Source organism: Sminthopsis crassicaudata, chromosome 4 (genome assembly GCF_048593235.1).
Source record: "Sminthopsis crassicaudata isolate SCR6 chromosome 4, ASM4859323v1, whole genome shotgun sequence".
In the NCBI taxonomy this organism is placed as follows: Eukaryota; Metazoa; Chordata; class Mammalia; order Dasyuromorphia; family Dasyuridae; genus Sminthopsis; species Sminthopsis crassicaudata.
This window is the reverse complement of record NC_133620.1, coordinates 396,206,157-396,217,654: the sequence shown is the minus strand read 5'-3', so window position 1 is coordinate 396,217,654 and position 11,498 is coordinate 396,206,157. Positions and strand designations below refer to the sequence as shown.

The following is an 11,498-nucleotide window of genomic DNA, read 5'->3' as shown; positions in this document are numbered from 1 at the left end:
CGAGGGAAGGCGCATGAGGGCGAAAGCGCAGAGAAGCCCCGGCTTGAGAACGACCCCCCCCTTCATTCCCCGACCCGGGTCTGTCTGGTGGGGAATGTTCTCGCGAGAGGGCGGGGGGAAGCGGAGGGCTCTGTATGTATGTGTCTGTTTGTCGCGCGCCCGCGCTCACGTGCAGTGGAGGAGCCCGGGCAGCCCCGGGTGTGGGGAGGTGGGGGGAAGCCGAGGACGAGGATTCGGACGGAGAGCGGAGGGGAGGAGGCGGCGGGGGCGGGCCGGGGGAAGGGGGAAGCCGCTCTCGTCCGCGCGCCGCGGTGAGCCAGTCCCTGACGTCAGGAGTTTTCCTCAAAGTCAACAACAAGCCCCGCGGCGGCGGCGGCGGCGACGGCGGCGACGGCAGGAGCACGGGCTCCCGTCCCGAAGGAAAGGGAGGAGGAGCAGACGGTGGCGGCCAGTGTTCTCGGAGAGGAGAAAGAGGAGGCGGCGGCCGCATCTCATCCCGCGCCGGCCCCGCACCGCCCCAGCCCTCGGAGCGGACTCCCGTAGCAGCGGCCGCCGAGGTTCGGGAAGCAGCCTCGCGGAGGGCGGGGCTCGTGGGCTGGGGCGGCCCCAGCTGCCTCCTCCTCCTCCTCCTCCTCATTCTTCTCCTCCTCCTCTTCCTCCTCCCCCTTCCCATCCGTGACCCAGGCTCCCCTCCCACCCTCCACCCCCAGCCCGGGTGGTGTTTTCTAGTGATGAATTGAATTTGTAGCCGATATCCGATTCCCATGTAGAGTCTCCGCCTCCCTCTCCTCCTCCGGCTCCTCCGCCGCCGCCGCCTCCTCCTCCCCCGCCTCGCTCCCTCCTCCCGCTCCCGCCGCCGTCGCCTCCTCCTCCTCCTGTTCCAGCTCTGCGGCCGGGCCGGGCTCCCTTCCTCCCTCCTTCCCTCCCCTCCAGCCCGCCCTCCCGCCGGCCACACCGGGCACTAGGGGGGCGTGAGGCACTGCGGGGTGGGGGGCGGACAGGAGGGGAGGAGGAGGAGGGAGGGAGGGGGGACCCCCAAGTCACCCCCTCTCCTCCCCCCGCCCCCCGGCTCCATCCTCTGCCGCCGCCGCCGGAGCAGCCGCGGTGCCGCCGCTGCCGCCGCCTTTGCAGGTAACAGCCTCCCCCTCCCCCCCATCTCCTCTGTCTTTCCTTTCCTCCGCTCCCGCCGCCCCCCCCATCCTCCCCCTTCTTCGGGCGGGGAGACGGCGGCGGGGCGGGGCGCTGTAGGGGGGGGGGATGTCTGGGCTGTCACCGCACCGGTGAGATGGGTGCCTGAGGCCGGCCAGCGGGACCGGGAATGGGGTGGGTAATGGAGGGATGGGGGGGGCGAACCGAGGGCAGGTTGTGGTGAAGGGGAGAGGATGGGGGTGGCCCCGCGTAAATGACACTCACTTGACATCCCCTTTCCTCTCGCTCCCCCCCCCCCGGAAACGGGAGGAGGAGGGAGGGGAGTGTGAATGGAGGGGATGGGGGGGAGGGTTATCTCTGGCCTAGCAGTACCGTCAGTGTCTGCCTCAGCCCCCAAAGCTCCTGCCTCTGCGCCACGCTCCCTCCCCTCCCCCCCTCCCGACCCGAGGCTCTCACCCGAGCCTACCCCGCGCCGTGGGCAGGGGGCCGCCTGGCCGGTCCTGGGGGAGAGGTTATATAATATGCCCCGCATCCCCCTGGCGTGTGGGTGTGTGTGTGTGTGCGTGCGCGCGCGTGTTTGGGTTGGGTCTGTGCGAGGGTGACTCCCGTGACTCCCCAGCGCCCTGTTTGCTTGTCTAGGGTGGGGAGGAAGAGGAGGTGAAGATGCCCCGCCGTCGTGTTTCTCCCTCCTCTCCCACCACCCCAGCGTGCACCGAAGGCTGGGGTTGTAAACGTGTTTGTCTGTGTTTTTAATAGTAGTGGGGTTTTGATCCACTCGGGAGTTGTGTGCTAAGAATAGAAATGTGCGGAAGATGCTGGGTTTGGCTTCTCCAATGATGCTGCCGCTATTAGCGGCGGCGGCGGCGGGTAGCGGCCGCTCTGGCTGCAAGTAAACAAACCAGTCGTCGTCCTCCTCGTCCCCCCCACCCCCTTCGTCCTCTTCCTCTTCGTCCCCCCCCCCCTTTCCTCGTCCTCGTCCTGCGCATAGGGTCTGCATCAGCAATGATGCTTGGTGGGGGCCCTTGGAGCCCAAAGTTTATGCCTAGTTGATTGGTTCGCAGTGAAGATCAAATCGTTATCACCTCTCGTTTGGGATTTCCCTTGAAAGTCACAACTCTGCTGCAGATAGTGAATCTGACAGGGGACAGGGTTTCAAATAACTGTACTTAGTGTTTACCCGATGAAAGCTGGGTAGATAACACATTTTGAAAGTCAAGTGCAGGATGACTCCAAGATACAGAATCAAATTCCTATGTATGTAGCATTTGGTTGAAATCCAAAATAATTACTGAAGTTTCTAAATGAAAAATCAAAGTATGAAATCTACTTAAAAAGTATGGCTGGATCAGCCACTGATAACAGTGAAGGGTTTAGAACTTAATGTAAAACAATTGGTTTATAATAGATAGTACATTGTTACATCAGTAATTTGCATGTCAATATCAGAAATATGTTCTGTATTATGAAAAGTATATTTTTATCCTGAATTCACATTAATGTTATGCATTGTAGTGTTCATTAGTTTTCCATTCAAAGTAAAATTTCTCTTGGAAAAATTTCTTCCCATAAGTTTTTGAGTAATCTGTGGTCAGTTATAAAATAATAGAATAAAGCTAGAGTAGAATAAGGTAGAAAAGTGCCTAAAAGACTGATACTCTTAAAGTTGTAGGATTTATAAAGGCTAGTCATCAAGTGCTTGAATGTCCCATGTGAATATGAACTTATAAAAGTTTCAGTAAACATAATTGGAGATACATGAAAGCAATTTTAAATGCATATTAAATAAATTACTAGTGTTACTTCTTTTATAGTGATTTGACAAAGTCATTTATGGTATTATTTTAGTCAGAAATTTCCTTTTATATAATTCATTATTTTGAATTTGAAATTTGACTTGAGCATATTCAACTTCCTGAGTTGACAGTATTTTTGATTAGATTCAGCTTCCAGTTATAGTGATTGCATTGTGTGACCGAGATAAACATTGGAATTTAAATGAATTTTAGTTTTTAGTTTTATGGCTATAGTTTAGGTATTCAGTGCATTTTTTCCTTAAATGTTTCAATTAATTAAATTAAATTAATCTTGCAGAAATGACTTGCAATTTGTGACTTCAAATTTTTATGTTCCTACTATTAATTTTTCTGTAATGATTATTTCATTTCTTTTAAAAACTCAGTTCCATTTTTTGATTTGAAAACCAAGTATTGCTATTGCTCTTTGATATGTGAAGATCAAACTGTAAAAATTGTTTCAAATGCTTATTTATAAAACTTTACGTGAAAGCTGTTATTTTCATATTTTCATTAAGGTTTGATTCAAGACTTTTAATGTTTGCATTTTATTTAAATGAGCATTATCCTTAGAAATCCATTAAAAATAAAGCCTACAAATGTGGAATATTAATGTTAGCTAAATTTTGTCTGGTGCACTGGCATTTTATTATTTGCTTCTTCTATTGTGTCTAGCATAGTGATTTATACATAATAGGAATTCAGTAAATATTTGTATTGATTATTTAATTGAAGTTCCCAGGTTTAATTATTATAGCTTCTTCATGTACTGCTTTTAAAACAGGAACATACCTCTTAAGACTTACATGAAAGAAAGTCAAGTACTTCTTTAAGGTCTACATACATGTGAAGAGGTAGTTTCTTTTTCTCTAAAGAAAGTTTCTTCAGTTTTAATTGTATTTGCTTCTAGAAAAGGTGAAGACATCAATGTTATAAGTTCTGCCTTTTTCTGATTTACATAATTGTATTTATAACACTGAAAAATAAAGTATTGTAGGTCAAAATATTTAGCTATGAATTGATAACAGAATACAAGGGCCAACATTCATTTTGACTAGTTTGAACCAGTACCTTTATTTTGTATTTTTTTTTTTTAGTTTTATTAAATCGGTGTGCAGTTGGAATTCACCTGTATGCAAGACTTTTTGAATCTGAATATTTAAATTATTTCAAGTTGATTTTTTTTTTTTAAATGTACACTGGAAAATATTCATCAAGTTACTATTTTGTAGTGTAGAATTATGGATAGTGATTATAAGGTATTTATAGTATATGTATATTTCACATATTTATGGAAAAAGTAGTCCAGATCATATGATGTTATGTTTTAAATTATGTGACTATGGATTTGGTCTGGTTTTCTAAAATCTATTAGTTTTAATTAAGTAATGTGACTTTTGTATTTAAATTTCTTATTTACTCTTATTGTAATAAACTTTATAGTGAAAATGTTGTGTTGGTAATGTAGGATAGTAATTCCTATAAAAGCAAATAAACAGAAATGAATCTTGATGGTTTTATTGAATAATGTATTATAATTCCTTTTTCTTCAAGTGTTTTAAATGTCAAATGAAGTTCCTTCAGTGCTTCTTAGCTCTTTATTGCAGTACCCTAAGTATTCCTTTAATTAGTTTTACTTGATATGAGTACTAGCTTCCAATAAACCTACTTCAGATTTTTATCCCTATTCTAAATAAATGAAGTAGTGGATTTTTTTTTTTTTTTTAAAGTATGCTTTCTTCTCAGTACACTTATTTCATTTTAGCTGCAGACAGCTCTGTTTCCAAATGGAATTATTACCTTGCCCTATACAATGAGGGAAAAAAATACTTTGTATCCATTGTTAAGGTTTACTAAACCTTATGGGGAATTTAAAATAAAAACAAGATTTGGTCTTTCAGGACAATCAGAATCAGAAATTCTTTTCAAATTTTAGGAGATGGGATGACAGCATAATGGCACTTAAGCTCAACATTTGACAAGTGAACTTGCATTCTAATTTAATTCTTGAATCTTTAACCTTTTTCCATGTTTGTCACCCAAATCAGATTCTCAGTTCTTTTGTGCAGATAACCCTATGTTTTACTGCTTTGTAATCCTCTTGGCTTCTGTGTGTAGCACAGTATTACAAGTTTAGCCGTTCAGAATACTAAAATTATTCATTTGGAAGAAATCTTAAAAATTTTTGAATGCCATCCCCTTTATGACGAAGAAATGGGTATTAAGAAGTTAGGGGGGTTGGTCAGAGTTAAGGAATAGTTGATAACAGAGATGGGATTAATCTCCAGAGTTCCAATACAGTATCTTTTGAAATGTTATTAGACGCTTTCCCTTCCTGCCTCTCCCCAAAAGGAAAAGATAAATCCAATCAATTTCAGTGATAGCAGATAGGTCAGTTTAATAGTTTATTTGACAAATATGCAGACAATAACTGGCTAGTTGAATTTTTTTAAACTTTTGAATTAGTTGTTTTCAAAATATAGACAAAAATCATGTCATGATGGAAAGCAAGAGAGATTTAGTAGGATTTTTCAAGTTATATTTATATAAGTGAAATAATAATAGTATGAGATTGTGCCAGTATGAGATTCACCATTTTTAAATTGGTTGTGTTACCAGTTGTTGAAATGAACAATGAAATAAATAGTTGTATCCATCAGGAGTCTAGTGAATCAGCTGATGTCCATCAATTTTGGTTGGTTGGTTGTTCAGAGGAACCAGAATTACTTGGAATGCAGTAAAAGATAGTAGAAACCATGATAAAGTTTGTTTCTTATTTCATTCACATGATTAAAACTAAACAAAAAAAAATGAGATGAGGAAGAAGAAAAAAATTCTTTGTAATGACAAATATATCTAAATTTCAAAGTGTTGGGAAATGAATTGTGTATTTGACAGATAAAGTAACTTTTCCTCTCCAACCATTTAACCTGCCCATAGATAATTTTTTTGCTATTGATACAGTCTGAAAAATTCAATGATGGGTAGAACTATGGAATGTTTTTTAAGAATTGGATTTATTTTCATTATATTGTAGAAATAAGAAGGATTAATCAAATATTTTTTACAATTATTTTCTGTGTTTGATATAGTTTTTTTATATGGTTAATCAAGGCTGTGTTCTCAACTTTTTCTTATTTTGGAGTTAAAAATACCTTTATGTTTTTATCCAAATTTACTGTTATATTCTAGAGAACACTTTTCTCACTATAATTTTAATATCAATAAATGTACCTTTAGTTGAATTATAGCAATTCTTGACAGTTTGTTTTTTATTTCCCATAACACTAAAATAATTATGCTAGTTGCTTTGGGGTATCTAGCTAAAGAATTAAGGCATATTTAGGACTTAAATATTTTTAAAATAAAAATTTGTGGACTCTGATATTTGGCATATTAAAAATACTAGCTTCTCTTGGATTGGTAAGGATCTAGTTGTCACTTTTGTGTGAAAAATAGTTCAGTATATTTGATAATCATTGTTACTGAGAGTCAGAAGGTATTGATTCACTGTTAATTTGCTGTGAGTCCTTGCAATATGATGCTATACTTCATTGAATAGTTTCCTTATTTGCAAGATGGGAAATTTGCTACCTGCCACTACCTATTTCATAAGATTATTATCCTGTTGAGGAAAAGAGCACTGGATTTGGAATCATAAGACCTTGGTTCATATTCTGGCATACTTCTCCTAATTTCCTTGTCTATAAAATCAGGGGTTAGTTTTTGATGACCTCCCCAGGCTTCCAAGAACTTAAATAGAATGTAAAAACTAGTATATTTCTGGATAAGGAAAATTTTTTTTATATACGTAGTACTATTATTTTGAGGAAAAGAGAACTCTTAAAGAGATAATGAGAGCAATTCTTCAGCATTACTTTAAAAAAATACTTTAAAAAATTACTAGAAAATGTATGGTTGCATACAGCAAGAAAATATGGGATTTATTTATTTCTAGCTTAAAGAATGCCTCTGGAACTTTGCTGTTTAGCTGTGTTTTAATTTGTAAAAAAAAATTCATTTATTTTAGGCTATTAGAGATTAAGATTAAATCGGAAATATAGAATGTTTTTTAAAGATTTGTAACTGGTATTAGATTGTAGTGGAAAGAATATTAGTTGTGGGATCAGAAAGCTTTGGTTTGAATCCCATTCTGTCCTAGTTGTATGATATTAGGCAAGTCACTTATTATTATTCATCTTGAAAATGAGAGTTGAGATATGTAGTTTCTAAGATACCTAAATTCCTCTACTGGAATTTAGATAAAATTATTTTCACTACCTCACTTGAACATATAAATCATTTAATAATTGCTACAGGTACTATGCCAGGCACTTTGGAAACAAAGACAAAAGAAAAGAAAGAAAAAGAATTTAAAAAAAAAGACACAAAGAAAAGAGAAAAACATAATTAAAAAAAAACAAAAACAAACAACCCCTGCTCTCTAGGACCTGGCATTCTACTTGGAAGTGAAACACTATGTTCACTGATAATTAAATACCAAAAAACAAACAAACAAAAAAAAAAAACTCCTATAAAATAAATACAAATGATAAATATTAAGGGAATGAAAAGAGCATTAACATCTTGGAAAATCCTATAGCAGGTGACACTTGAGTCAGTCTTTGAAAGAATTTCCAAGACATGGAGATGAGAGTGAGAGAAGATACAAAAGTTAAAATAAGAGAGAAAATGTTAAGTGGAAACAGAAGTAGGCTACTTTGGCTTTGTGTGAAGGAAAGTAATGTAAAAGTCTGAAAAGAGAGCTTGGAGTCATTCTAAAGGAAGAAACCTGGTTTTTACTAGCTCTGCAGTCAGGGGAACCTAGCTTCAGATACTGCTACCTATGTGACCTTAGGTAGGTCATGTAAGCTCCTTGGACTTCAGTTTCTTCATTGAAATACAAGGGGGTTGGGCTAGATGGTCTCTGAAGTCACTTTTAGATCTAGTTCTGTGACTTAAAGGCCAAAAAAGGGAGCAGTCACCAAGCATTTAATACCAGGTACTCTGCTAAATGATGAGGTTACAAAAAAAGACAAAAAATTGTTGCTTTTTCAAAGAGCTCACAGTTTGAGAAAGATAAAAGGTCAAACAACTGTATAAACAAAATATGTAAAGAATAAATTGAAGATAATCAACAGAGGGAAGGCTCTAGCATTAAAGGGGAATGGAAAAGACTTCTTCTAGAAGATAGGGTTTTCCTTGAGACTTAAAGGAATCCAAGAGGTGGAAATGAAGAGAAAGGAAATTCTAGCCAGGGAAAATGCACAGAAATGAAACATAGAATGTCTTATTTTTTCTTGGAACAGCCCAGGGCAGTAGTACTATTGTATTAAAATATATGGAGGAGTTGGGGTGCAGTGTATAAAGTGTGAGAAAACTGGAAGCTTAGGAGAGAGCCAGATTGTGAAGGGCTTTGAACACAAAAAACAGGATCAAAATAAACTAAAAAGAGAACTAGAGTAAAATTATGATAAAGAAGTCATTCACTGTCTTGTGGCGAGTGTTGGGAGGCTATTGTCAGTGGAGAGCAGAGTGTCTTGGCATAAAATGTAAGAAGATTGGAAAATCGAAGGTCAAGTTATAAAGGTCTTTGCTAACAGAGCATTTTATATTTGATCATGTCAGTGATAGAGAAATATTATTGAATAGTGGGGTAACGTAGTGGCATGTGTTTTAGGATCAATTTGATGAATGGAGAGACTTGATAAATGGAGTTTGTGCTGCATTTGAGAAGCATCTACTACTGAAGCTTCTTGATTTGGGAATAATAAAGTGAGGTGTATAGGGATAACCTAATGGCAAGATGGGTTGGAGAGGGCAAAGACTATAGTCGAAGACTAATTATGAAGCTGTGATCATAAAGAAGTGATAGATGTATGAGAGATGTGGAGGTAAAATTACCAAGTATTGGGCATCTGATAAAATTTATGGAGTGAAAGAAAGATGAAGCAAAGATGACTCCCGGTGTGTGAACCTGGGTAACTAGAAGGGTGGTCCTGAGCTGCTAATCCTGCTCTCTAGATAGTCCCTCTCTCTCCACTGTCTCTTTTGGTTACAACCAACTGTTCCTGAAGAAAGTCACAATACAAGATTTTATTTTATTCATAAAAAGTTGTGGTGCATAATCTTAAGCAGAACTTTACTACTTGACATTTCCATTGAATTTTATTGACTTCCTTTTTTTATTCCCCAGAGTAAGCTTTGAAACCCTTTTCCAAAACACCTCCTTATCCACCCAAATTACCTCCCTGCTCAAATTATAGTAGATCACTTAGATTTGGAATGGCTCTATGGTATGTTGGGAAGAGCTTTGGATCTGAAGAGCCATGATAAAATTCTGCCTTTGATCTAGTTAATGCTTTGGTTAACTTAACTTTAGTTTCTTCATTTGTAAAATGGGACATTTTCAATTAATTTAACAGCTCTTTGTACTTTATAATCTGTCCTGACTACAGTCACATCCATGCAAGAGAATCATAAAGTTGAGGCGGCATTATTTTCAAAAAAGATGTTTTTTACCTTTTAAAGCTGCCAGGGTTAAGAAAAAAAGCTACTTCATTTGTGCAATAGAAGAAACAAACTGATTTCTAAATACATGGGCTTCTTGAGAGACTGTTTTCCTTAATAGATAATCACAATAGAAATTTTTTCTTCTGTTAATTGGTTTAGGTTTTGTCATTGCTCTGCCTTATTTTCTTTTTTCTTCCCCCCCCCCCCCACATAGCTAATGGTTATAGTCAAAGAGATTGTATGTGTAAAGTACTTTGCAAACTATAAAGAACCATGTAAACGATACCTGTTATTACTATAAGAGCTTCCATCACAGAAAGTATTGAAACCTTGCAATGTATTCTCTTTGAGCCTATTTCTTTTATTCCTCAAAACTTCTGTATCATAATTTAATCTCTCCTTGTCATCTGGTCATAAAAGAAGTTATTGTGTTTATGACAAATTCTTGATCCTAATGTAAAAGAATGAAAATTAAAATGTTGTTAGAATCAAATCAGTTTAATAACCAATCTTGGTACCAGAGAAAAGAGGAAGAAACATGCTTTTCCCCTGTTAATATATGAGGAAGGGGGAGACAGTGGGTATAGTGTTGTGCATATTTTGTCAGAGATAGTTTCCTTGTGCTTAGAGTTTAGCTTACATTTTTGGGATGAGTCAAATGTTTTATATATATATATATGTTACATATACAAATCCACAAAATATATAGAAATTAAACACTGAACTAGTGATATAATCTCTTAGTGATCTAGCTAATTCTCTTAACACTAACTTGCAGGGGCAGCTAGGTGGCGCAGTGGATAGAGCACCAGCCTTGAATTCAGGAGGACCCGAGTTCAAATCTGCTCTCAGACACTTAACACTTCCTAGCTGTGTGACCCTGGGCAAGTCACTTAACCCTAGCCTCAGGGGAGGAAAAAAAATTTGGTGCCAGCCTTCATTGGTTTGAATTTCCTCATGGAAAAAGTTCTACAAAACAGTGAAGTTAGAATACCAGTACCAAAAAAAATTACTAATTGAGGGAGATAGGAATCTACCTATACTTAATGTTTTTGCTTTCATTCTATCCACTTTTTTTTTTTAAACTAACCAAAATATACTTCCTTGCAATCCACCTTCCACTTCTCTGTTGAAAAAGAAAGACAAAACCCTTGTAACAAATATGCATGGTCAAACAAAACATTTGGCCATGCCCAAAATGTGTCCTTTAGTATATCACCTCTCTGAGATCTAGATGTGTATATAAACAGCATGAGAATCCTGGAATTGTGGTTGGTCATTATGTTGATATATAGTCAATATGTCATTACATTTTTCTAAGTTGTTTGTTACTGTCTTTCTTTTTGCTTGTATTGGTACCTTGGCACTTGGTATAATGCTTGGCATGTTTAGTAAGTGTGTTTCCTAATTTATAATATTGGATAAATTGTTCTTCTGGTTTTGTTCACCACTTCAGTTTATATAAATTCTAGGAAATCTTCACAGGTTTCCTCTAAAACCTTATCCTTCATTATTTCTTTCAACACAATAGTATTTCATCACATTCATATATATTACTTTTTGTTTAGCTTTCCCCAGTTGATGAGCACCTTCTTTCTTTTCACTTCTTTGCCACCTTAGAGATATTATTAACTATTTTTTGTACATATTGTTTCTTTCCCTTTGCCTTTTTTAAAAATCTTTTTGGCAGTACAGACAATAATGGTGTATAAATTGTACTCTTTAGGCATAATTCTAAATTGCTTTCCAGAATTGTTGGACTAATATATAGATATATAATTTCACTGAGCATGAATATACCTGTTTTCCTGTAGTTCTTCTAACATTGCTTATTTTTGTTTTTTGTCGACTTTGCTGCCAAATTGGTGAGGTGAGATTAAATCTGAGAGATGCTTTAATTTGCATTTTTCCAACTATTAGTTGTTTAGAACATTTTTCTATGTGGCAATTAATTATATGAATTTCTGGATTATGGATAAAATTTTTGAAAATTGAAAATTTGAAAATTGTCTGTTGTAGATAGAGCAACAGCCCTGAAATCGG

General features: G+C 38.4%; 1 protein-coding gene across 1 annotated transcript in view; it reads left to right on the top strand.

Moving 5' to 3' along the window:
• Window positions 1-518: 518 nt before the first annotated feature.
• AKT3 (AKT serine/threonine kinase 3) overlaps window positions 519-11,498 on the top strand; it is a 410,275-nt gene continuing 399,295 nt past the window's right edge. The window contains exon 1 of the mRNA XM_074262535.1: window positions 519-1,131. The gene's annotated coding sequence lies outside the window, so the exon portion shown is untranslated. The remainder of the gene's footprint in view (window positions 1,132-11,498) is intronic.